This window comes from Tupaia chinensis, unplaced genomic scaffold (genome assembly GCF_000334495.1).
Source record: "Tupaia chinensis unplaced genomic scaffold, TupChi_1.0 Scaffold000602_1, whole genome shotgun sequence".
Classification (NCBI taxonomy): Eukaryota; Metazoa; Chordata; class Mammalia; order Scandentia; family Tupaiidae; genus Tupaia; species Tupaia belangeri.
In genome coordinates this window covers 658,139-668,828 of record NW_006160120.1, presented here as the reverse complement: position 1 = coordinate 668,828, position 10,690 = coordinate 658,139, and the positions used below count along the sequence as shown (strand labels likewise).

General features: G+C 49.7%; 1 pseudogene; it reads left to right on the top strand.

Moving 5' to 3' along the window:
* Positions 1–9,449, top strand: part of LOC114009687 (zinc finger protein 248-like) — a 40,643-nt pseudogene extending 31,194 nt beyond the window's left edge.
* Positions 9,450–10,690: the final 1,241 nt, after the last annotated feature.

Below are 10,690 nucleotides of genomic sequence, written 5' to 3'. Positions count from 1 at the left end.
TCCCTCCCTCCCCTTTTTCCTGCCCTCTCAAAAAAATTTTAAAACTGGATTTCATGAAAATTAAAATTTTTGACCAGCAAAAAAGGATGAAAAGACAGACATAAAATATTTGCAAACCATATCTACAAGAATTAGCTCTATATAGAATGTATAAAGAATTCTCAAGGCCCAGCCATCATGGCACACACACGTGTCACAAAGATAGTACCACTGCTTGAGAGGCTGGAAGCCACATGGGAGGTGCAAGTTCAGTTCCTGGGCCCAGCTGAACTCACAGCATGGTTGCACATGTCTTGCTAGTTAGGGGGCTGGGGCAGGAGAATCATGACACAGCAAGACGTTGTCCAAAATACCCTTCTCTATGTCTCTCCCCTTCCTTCTCTCTCCCTGTCTCTCCTCTTTCCTTCTCTCTGTCTTGTAAAAGAAGAATAAATAAATAAATAAATAAATAATTCTCAGGAAATGAGAATTATTCGAAAATGAGCAAAAAAACATGAGGGGACATTTTCTTTAAAAAGTTATACAGACAGTGAATAAGCAATGGAAAGATATTTAACATTATCCATTAGGAACATGCAAATTAAAAACACAATGAGCCACCGCTGCATGCCTACAAAAGTGGCTAAAATAATAAATTGCGACAACACCAAATGCTAGTGAGGATGTGGAGAAACTGGACCACTCACATGTTAGTGAACTTGTAAAATGGTAGAGCCACTCCGTAAAACAGTTTGGCAGTTTCTTTCAAAACTGAATTTGCAACTGCCGTATGACTCAGCCATTACCTTCCTGGGCATTTATCCCAGAGAAATGAAGATTTATGTTCACACCTACATACGGACAGGAATGTGCATAGCAGCTGGATTTGTAACCGCCACAAACTGGAGACAGCCTGGATGTCCTCCAGCTGGTCTGTGGTGAAATGAACCGTAGCGCAGGCCTCCAGTGGAGGACCGCTCCACACTACCTAGGAGTGAATCACTGGCGTGAGCAATGCCTGCAAGAAACTCAGGAGAACTGTGCTGAGGAAAGAAAAAGCCAATTCCCAAAAGTCACATACCGTGTCATTCATTTACATAGCATCCTTGAAACGATGGAATTCTAGAAATGGAGAACGGAGGGGTGATTGGCAGGGTTAAGGAGGAAGCGGCCCCCTGGTGGTGGCGGGGATGTTCCCTGTGACTGGGTGGTGATCAGTGCCCTAGCTGTGATACTGTCACAAGTAGACATCAAGACGTCCCCCCTGGACGGTACTGTGGAAAGGGCATACAGGGTCTTCCTGTCTCTCTTCTTACCAATGCATGCACATCTACGATGATCTCAAAATAAAAGTTTAATTTTAAAAAAGATCTTGGGAATGACTCACACGCAATGTGGGTTAGCAGTTACTTCTGGGATGGGGAGGGGAAGAGGAAAAAAAAGAAACCACACCGCCCACAGCACTGAGGCCTGTATGTAGTAAGTACAGGTTTTTAAAATCATATGTGTATCCCTGCTCCTCCAACGTGATTTTCTTTCTATAACAATTTCATTTCTGCCTCTGAGTCTCCATTCTGCTTGACAAAGAAGACCTAATCTGTTCCCCTCGGATAAACTAAATCAAATTCCAAGACTTCTCAGACCTGTGAGCTGAGAACTCAGACACATTTGGGATGGCTCTCTCAGTCGGCCTCCTTTTGAGTAAAGCTGAACTTGGAGGCGGGGAGGACACGATGCACTGCTGAGGTGGAGGGGGCAGGTGTGGCTTCTCGGCTCATCTGGGTAAGGATGGTCTCCATTTGGGCCTCCTGCTCTGAGGGCTGCAGGTGCACAGGGCTCTGCTGCTCCCCAGCGAGACTGTTCCTGCTGGGTCCTGACCAAATGCGAGTGGAGGGCATTTGAAACCGCTGTGTTATTTTCAGTCTTTACTGTAGGGCCGGTTCTTTCCCCACCACTGGGTGAAGCCTCTGGTTGCTCCTTATTGCTCAGGTACTAGGAAAGCAGGAGCCAGTCCTCAGGCAGCTGTGCAGTGAGGAGGCCTCTGCCTGACTCGGGGAGGGGCAGGCTCCTGGCTCCTCAGCACACATTTGCGGCTTGCTCGGTGTAGGCCGAGCCTTGCTGGGCGTTCCTCAGCCTCCCGGAGCCCGCTCTGGGTAGCATCCGTCTGAGCCATGGCATCGCCCCCGGGACCTGAGGGCAGGAGAACCCGCATGCTGTTTGCTGTGCTTGGAGAGAGCTGTCCCGATCTCGTGCGTTGTCTGCTAGGTAGAGCTGTGGTAGGTGCCCTGCCAGCCCTCTGAGACTGAGGTCCTGCCCTGACACCCTGTCTACACTGCGCAAGGGAAGGGATCACCCTCTGAACCCCGGGCCCCCAGTTCCTCACGTCTGCGTTAGGGGCCCTCTGTCCTCCGCCTGGTTGCTTCTGTCTCGCAGAACAGCCCTCTGGAAAGCAGGCCCTCGCCTCACTCTGCCCCTCCAACTTCTAGGAGAAAGGGAAACCACTACCCACACATGCCCTGGAGACCCCAGACTCCCCCACACGCCCACTCCCCTGTTCCTGACCTTCCTTTCTGTCTCAGAGACGCAGGGCGCGACTCCTCTTTAGACGGTAAGACCCAGGCTCAGGTACTGCAGAGTCAGGTCAGAACCTGACTCTGATGCCAGTTTGACCACTTACCACTGAGGTTCTGAGTCACTTATTAGACCTCACGGAGCCTCAAACGGAAGCCTCGCCCTCAGCCAGCCGAGGCTCATGACGGATGCGGGCAACAGTGCTGAATGAATGGGCTGCCTTTACTTTCCTGGAGGGTGTTCCCGACATGCCCAGCAGAGGGCTCCAGCCGCACACGAATCACTGCCACTTCTCTGCCGCCGCCCAGAGGGAAAACTTCCTGCCAGATCCCTTTCTCAATTCAACCACACACACACTCCCCATTTCCGTTAACCTGCATTAATGCACAGCGCTGGGGTAACTTTATTCGCGGGTATGTGTGTCACTACGCTTCCATAAAAGAGTCTAGTTACACAGCTCTACATTTTAATTACAGTACCGCTTTTCCTGCCTACTCTAATTGATTTTTCAATTGGGAGTAAGTTATGCATTCTCAGCAGGTCGACACAACCCACAGAGGGGCAAAATTGGCTCCCAGGATTCCCCCCAAATCTTAGCTAATATTGTATTGGTCTCTAGCCCTGCAGAGAACTGCAGAACACGGACAGATATGCAGTATACCTGCAGGATTAAATTTGTGGGGAGGACAATTAGGGTGAAAAAAGATGAAAAGTTTCCTTCCGGGAGCTAGAACTTTAAAAATCAAAGTTGAGCAGGACCAGCAGATGGCGTGATGGTTACCACACAGACTCTGGTGGCTTAAAATGCAGGCCATGTGCATGTGGTGTGTGCCCAAAATCCCAAGAGGAGACTAGAGAAGGGATTGTGGCATGGTTTCCCCTGGGAGGTGATTTCTCTCTCTCCCTCTCTCTCTCTGTCTCTCTCTGTCTCGTGCATGTGGTGTGTGCCCAAAATCCCAAGAGGAGACTAGAGAAGGGATTGTGGCATGGTTTCCCCTGGGAGGTGATTTCTCTCTCTCCCTCTCTCTCTCTGTCTCTCTCTGTCTCTCCAGTAAGTGCATACACCCTATAGCAAAAAATCAAAGTTAAGCAACACTAGAATATGGGAAAGGCAAGTAAGTGAAGTGAGTCAAGAGACACCATCGCCATCCCGTGCTTGAAGTTGGGGCATGTGAGACTTTCTCTAGAATCTGGGCTGTGCCACCACGCTATCCAACCTTAACAGTTTCTAACTGGAGATCTTGTCATGGTTCAGAACAGCCCCACCTGGAAAAGGTGAATTCTAATGTTCTTCTCTGATCATTCCCCCAAATTCCCTCCAGTGTAAAGGCATACCAGGGGCCCAACGCTCAGCAATGCTGAAGTCACATGAGAAGGTCCCGGGACCACACCCCAAGGTCTTCCTGGGCACACCAGAAGTACACCAGATGAGCCTGGCTGGCTGAGGCTGGGGGTGGATTGTGGCATGAGAACCCTGTTGAAGGTGTCCCCGTTTCTCTCCTCGCTCATGGAAAAAATTAAATACATTTTTAAAAATTATTTCATTTATTATTAGTAGCAGTAGTATTCAATTTGAGCAGAGAGACAGAGAAAGAGGGAGAGTGGGAAAGCAAGCCGCCAGGTCCGGAACTTGAACCAGTCAGCCATGTGTGAGTCCAGCACCTTAACCACCACGTCACCTGCCAGCCCCTGAAAAAATTAAATAAACTTAAAAAAAAATATGTAAAAGTTTCCTCCTGCTCCTTCATACTCCCTCCCTCCCACTCCTCGCCATCCCTAAGCAGCCACTGTTCTGCTTCATGTCATTCTAAAGTTTTTGAAAAGACGGTATAGGAGTGGAATCAGACACTATGAACTGTTTTCTGGCTCCTCTCACTTGGCATAATTACCATGGCTGTCGTTGGCTATATCCATCGCCTGTTCCTTTTTATTGCTGAGTAGGATTCCATGGTGAGAATGCATCACAATTTGCTCTTCCATTCATTCGCTTGTTCATTTCTTTTGGGTCAAATCCCGTTTGAGGCTTTCCTGAATAAAGCTGCTGTGATCATTAACGCACAAGCCTTTGTATGGTCATGCATTTTCATTTCTCTTGAGTAGATACCCAGAAGTGCAATTACCGGGTTGTCCTGCCTCCTCAGCACACATTTGCGGCTTGCTCGGTGTAGGCCGAGCCTTGCTGGGCGTTCCTCAGCCTCCCGGAGCCCGCTCTGGGTAGCATCCGTCTGAGCCATGGCATCGCCCCCGGGACCTGAGGGCAGGAGAACCCGCATGCTGTTTGCTGTGCTTGGAGAGAGCTGTCCCGATCTCGTGCGTTGTCTGCTAGGTAGAGCTGTGGTAGGTGCCCTGCCAGCCCTCTGAGACTGAGGTCCTGCCCTGACACCCTGTCTACACTGCGCAAGGGAAGGGATCACCCTCTGAACCCCGGGCCCCCAGTTCCTCACGTCTGCGTTAGGGGCCCTCTGTCCTCCGCCTGGTTGCTTCTGTCTCGCAGAACAGCCCTCTGGAAAGCAGGCCCTCGCCTCACTCTGCCCCTCCAACTTCTAGGAGAAAGGGAAACCACTACCCACACATGCCCTGGAGACCCCAGACTCCCCCACACGCCCACTCCCCTGTTCCTGACCTTCCTTTCTGTCTCAGAGACGCAGGGCGCGACTCCTCTTTAGACGGTAAGACCCAGGCTCAGGTACTGCAGAGTCAGGTCAGAACCTGACTCTGATGCCAGTTTGACCACTTACCACTGAGGTTCTGAGTCACTTATTAGACCTCACGGAGCCTCAAACGGAAGCCTCGCCCTCAGCCAGCCGAGGCTCATGACGGATGCGGGCAACAGTGCTGAATGAATGGGCTGCCTTTACTTTCCTGGAGGGTGTTCCCGACATGCCCAGCAGAGGGCTCCAGCCGCACACGAATCACTGCCACTTCTCTGCCGCCGCCCAGAGGGAAAACTTCCTGCCAGATCCCTTTCTCAATTCAACCACACACACACTCCCCATTTCCGTTAACCTGCATTAATGCACAGCGCTGGGGTAACTTTATTCGCGGGTATGTGTGTCACTACGCTTCCATAAAAGAGTCTAGTTACACAGCTCTACATTTTAATTACAGTACCGCTTTTCCTGCCTACTCTAATTGATTTTTCAATTGGGAGTAAGTTATGCATTCTCAGCAGGTCGACACAACCCACAGAGGGGCAAAATTGGCTCCCAGGATTCCCCCCAAATCTTAGCTAATATTGTATTGGTCTCTAGCCCTGCAGAGAACTGCAGAACACGGACAGATATGCAGTATACCTGCAGGATTAAATTTGTGGGGAGGACAATTAGGGTGAAAAAAGATGAAAAGTTTCCTTCCGGGAGCTAGAACTTTAAAAATCAAAGTTGAGCAGGACCAGCAGATGGCGTGATGGTTACCACACAGACTCTGGTGGCTTAAAATGCAGGCCATGTGCATGTGGTGTGTGCCCAAAATCCCAAGAGGAGACTAGAGAAGGGATTGTGGCATGGTTTCCCCTGGGAGGTGATTTCTCTCTCTCCCTCTCTCTCTCTGTCTCTCTCTGTCTCTCCAGTAAGTGCATACACCCTATAGCAAAAAATCAAAGTTAAGCAACACTAGAATATGGGAAAGGCAAGTAAGTGAAGTGAGTCAAGAGACACCATCGCCATCCCGTGCTTGAAGTTGGGGCATGTGAGACTTTCTCTAGAATCTGGGCTGTGCCACCACGCTATCCAACCTTAACAGTTTCTAACTGGAGATCTTGTCATGGTTCAGAACAGCCCCACCTGGAAAAGGTGAATTCTAATGTTCTTCTCTGATCATTCCCCCAAATTCCCTCCAGTGTAAAGGCATACCAGGGGCCCAACGCTCAGCAATGCTGAAGTCACATGAGAAGGTCCCGGGACCACACCCCAAGGTCTTCCTGGGCACACCAGAAGTACACCAGATGAGCCTGGCTGGCTGAGGCTGGGGGTGGATTGTGGCATGAGAACCCTGTTGAAGGTGTCCCCGTTTCTCTCCTCGCTCATGGAAAAAATTAAATACATTTTTAAAAATTATTTCATTTATTATTAGTAGCAGTAGTATTCAATTTGAGCAGAGAGACAGAGAAAGAGGGAGAGTGGGAAAGCAAGCCGCCAGGTCCGGAACTTGAACCAGTCAGCCATGTGTGAGTCCAGCACCTTAACCACCACGTCACCTGCCAGCCCCTGAAAAAATTAAATAAACTTAAAAAAAAATATGTAAAAGTTTCCTCCTGCTCCTTCATACTCCCTCCCTCCCACTCCTCGCCATCCCTAAGCAGCCACTGTTCTGCTTCATGTCATTCTAAAGTTTTTGAAAAGACGGTATAGGAGTGGAATCAGACACTATGAACTGTTTTCTGGCTCCTCTCACTTGGCATAATTACCATGGCTGTCGTTGGCTATATCCATCGCCTGTTCCTTTTTATTGCTGAGTAGGATTCCATTGTGAGAATGCATCACAATTTGCTCTTCCATTCATTCGCTTGTTCATTTCTTTTGGGTCAAATCCCGTTTGAGGCTTTCCTGAATAAAGCTGCTGTGATCATTAACGCACAAGCCTTTGTATGGTCATGCATTTTCATTTCTCTTGAGTAGATACCCAGAAGTGCAATTACCGGGTTGTGTGGCAAGCACAAGTTTAATTTTTTTTTTTTAACAAAAGGGCTGACTAAAGTCCCTTTCCACCGCCAGTGGGGCCCCTTTCCCACTTCTCAGAGGGAGGGAGCCACTTTCGGTGATTCAAAAGGATTCTATTCTAGGAAGATGTCTTAAGTGATGTCCAATACCCACATCCATCCGTCAGAGAGCAGGGAGCTGACAGCCGTATCCAGTTATGCCAAGATGATTTTCTGGAACCTGTCTCCAGAGGAGAGAAAACACACACGTACACATGTAACTGCCGGCCAGGCAGAATAGCTCTGCCACAGTACAAAAACGCGGAAATACATAAGGGAGGCAGAACGACCTCCACCCTTCCAGAGTCTTCGTTTGTTTGTTTTTTCTGTCTAGGCTTGAGAATGAAACTGACCTAAGACAAATCAACAAGAGAAACACATAGGACTTTATTTAAGGCCTAGCTCTGCATAGCACAGGAGCATTCATAAGGAAATACAGGGTTAAAGACACAGAAGTTAATGCTTAAATACTGAATTAGACAAGGGGTAGGAAGCTATGAAAACAGGACAAGACAAGGGGGCTCGGCTAGGGTAACTAATTGGAGGATTCCATTAAGGAGGTTTGTTTGTACAGATTTCTGTGGGCCTGGATGATCAGAATGTTACTTTCCTTCTGGTATAAAGACAGCATCTTTCTCATGGAAATGTCACCCTCTCCAATAAGTAGAAAAGTTCACAGAGATCTTCTTGTACCTGCTGTTTTTCAAGTGCCTTTAACTCAAAATAGTCACTATTTTGAGCCAGGGTGGCTTTTTTTGAGAGAGAATTTTTTTGCTATAGAGTGTGTGCGCTTACCAGAGACAGAAAGTCAGAAGGAAGAAATCACCCTCTAGAGGGATAGCCACCCCACAATCCCTTCTCCTTCAATATCCTCTCAGGATTTGGGGCATGCACACGCAGGCACCCAGTTTGAGTTTTTTTGAACTACCTGGTCCAGGACTTGAACCATGGTTGACTCCATGGGAGTCCAGCAACATAACCATTACGCCATCTGCTGATCCTGAGTGGCATTTTTATTTTTGGAGAGGTTTTTGCTATAGAGCATGTGCACTCATCAGAAAAACAGAGACAGAAAGCGAGAAATCACCCCCCAGGGGGAATAGCCATGCCACAATACCTTCTCCATTCTCCTCTTGGGATCTTGGACACGCATGCACATGTGCCCGGTGTGAGTTTAAGCCACTGGGTTCGGGACTCAAACTGCAGTCGACTACGTGGAAGTCCAGCGACACAGCCATTACACCAACTGCAGGTCCCATGAGTAGCATATTTTTAACTCCTTCAGTATAAAGAATAAAATGAAATGGCCCGTAATACTGCCACTGAGAGGCAGGCGTGCCTAACATCTGCTGCATTCCTGTCCAGGCTGTTTCCTGTGCATATTTACACAGAAATGTCCCACCCCATATCTCCTCTATGCTAAGATACACGTTTTCACAATTTAACTTCGCTGGTCAGGTCGCCGATGGGGTCACTCCTCAAAAGAGTTACAGTCTTTAACTCTGACCTGAGCCACTTTGGGGATTTAAAAATAGTAGCTGAAGGAAAGGCTGGATCGGAGGAGGAGCTTGCAACCTCAGGGTTAGATCACGGGCCTTGAGAGAGCTATCAGCAAGGTCCAGATGGACAGTGACCCCCAGAGACTCGAAGCATCAGGTAACTTCCCTATTTTGCTGGGGGCGTAGGAAGCATGGTAAGAAAATGGAGTCATGGCTTCCATCTGACATGCGGGGGGCGTCCGCTAGGCCCACAGCCAGTCCTGTGGTCATTTTCCCAGCCCTCGGTTGGAGTAGACATACTGGTGAGTGGCATAGCCCCCACACTGATTCCTTGGCTCACCCCAAGAGCTCTCAGAGTGAAGAGGCCACTAGAAACCTCTGAACCAATGCCCCTCAACCCAGCCAAGAGAGTAAGTCCAAATAATATCTCATCCATCCCAGAAAAAACTGTCACTGATGAGTGACATGCTAAGAAGGTTGCCTTCTCATGCCTTGTCCGCTTCACCACTCTGGGTCCTGCTATCCCAGACACGTTCTGGAGGCTGACCGTGGACCACGGCCAGCTCGACACCTCCACGCAGCTCTGTGCCAGGTGGGTACCTTTGCTAGAGCAGATCAGTGCAGCCTTGGCCACACGGCTCGGGCCTACTGATCTGGCTGACGGGTTCTCTCCACCCCATCAGAAAGAGGGCCAGAACAGGTGACGCGCAGGTGGGATTGGCAGCAGTTCTGGGTCCTCTCTCCTGACAGGATCTGAAGAGACTTCGAGTGGCTAGACTCGCACGGAATACCGCAGGTCTCCTCTCCTGATGGCACATGCTAACTGGCCTGGCGAAGTGGCTAGAATGTGGAGGCCTTGGTAAGACACAAGCTCTCCACAGGGTGTGAGATAAACTCTTCAAAGACGCAGGGCCTGCCAGATAAGTGAAAAATACTTCAGGGGCTCCAGCGAAAAGCAAGCTGGAACTTCCCTTCCAAAACGACGGAGAAACTAGTGTATTTTTTCTCTCCTACCACAGAGAAGGACGCGCTGTGCCAAGAGAATTCTTCCGCTCTCCTGGCACGTACTCCAAGCTGGGAATTCTGCTCTGATCCAAGTTCCAGGTGGGATGAAAGGCTGCTGATCTCGAGAGGGACCCAGAGCAGGAAAGAGCTCTGTCGCAGGAATGGGCCACAGAACGAATGACCTGGCAGCCCCTAAGGTATCAGAATTGGAGGTGACAGTGAGTAAGGTTTAAGGTTTATGGCAAGTCCCTCTAGGAAATCACAACTCAGATCCCTAGGGTTCTGGAGCAAGGCCAGGCCATCTGCAGCAAAGAAATTACACGCCGTTTAATAGAAAGCGCCTAAGTGCTCCTTGGCCCCGGGAGGGATGAAGCACCCGACCACGGAGAGCAAACGACCAAGCAGCCAGAGCTAGCCACGGCTCAGATTTTGTCCCATCAATCAAGTTATCAGCTTGGGTGGCCCCCCACGGCATGCCGGGATGGGAGTGGGGTGTGGAGAGCTGAGCAGAGGAGGCCTGGGAGGGGGACAAGCTACTGTAGGAACAGGTAACACAGGCCCCCATCTCCCCCACTGTTGCCTCTCCCTCCACTTATACCTATGACCACGTGGAGTGAGGGAAGGGCCCCTTATGACAAGTCGACAGAGGGATAAGGAGCCTGAGCTGGGAGCATGGATTAGTTACCCCACTTTAATGGCAAGTGAAAATGTCCACCCATCATGGCCTCATACTGAGAATGGCATGTGACCCGGAAGGGCTCAGAATCCAGAGGCCTTGGGATCACACCACCAGGTAAGCAGCCAAGTCTCACAGAGGTGCCGAGGGTGAGGAAAGCTCGAATACACTGCAGAGAGAAGGGCTTCTGAGCAGCTGCCTCCCCTCTGCCATGTGCACCCTGGCCTCTTACCCAAGAGAAGTTGCATTTCTTACAGGTTTAAG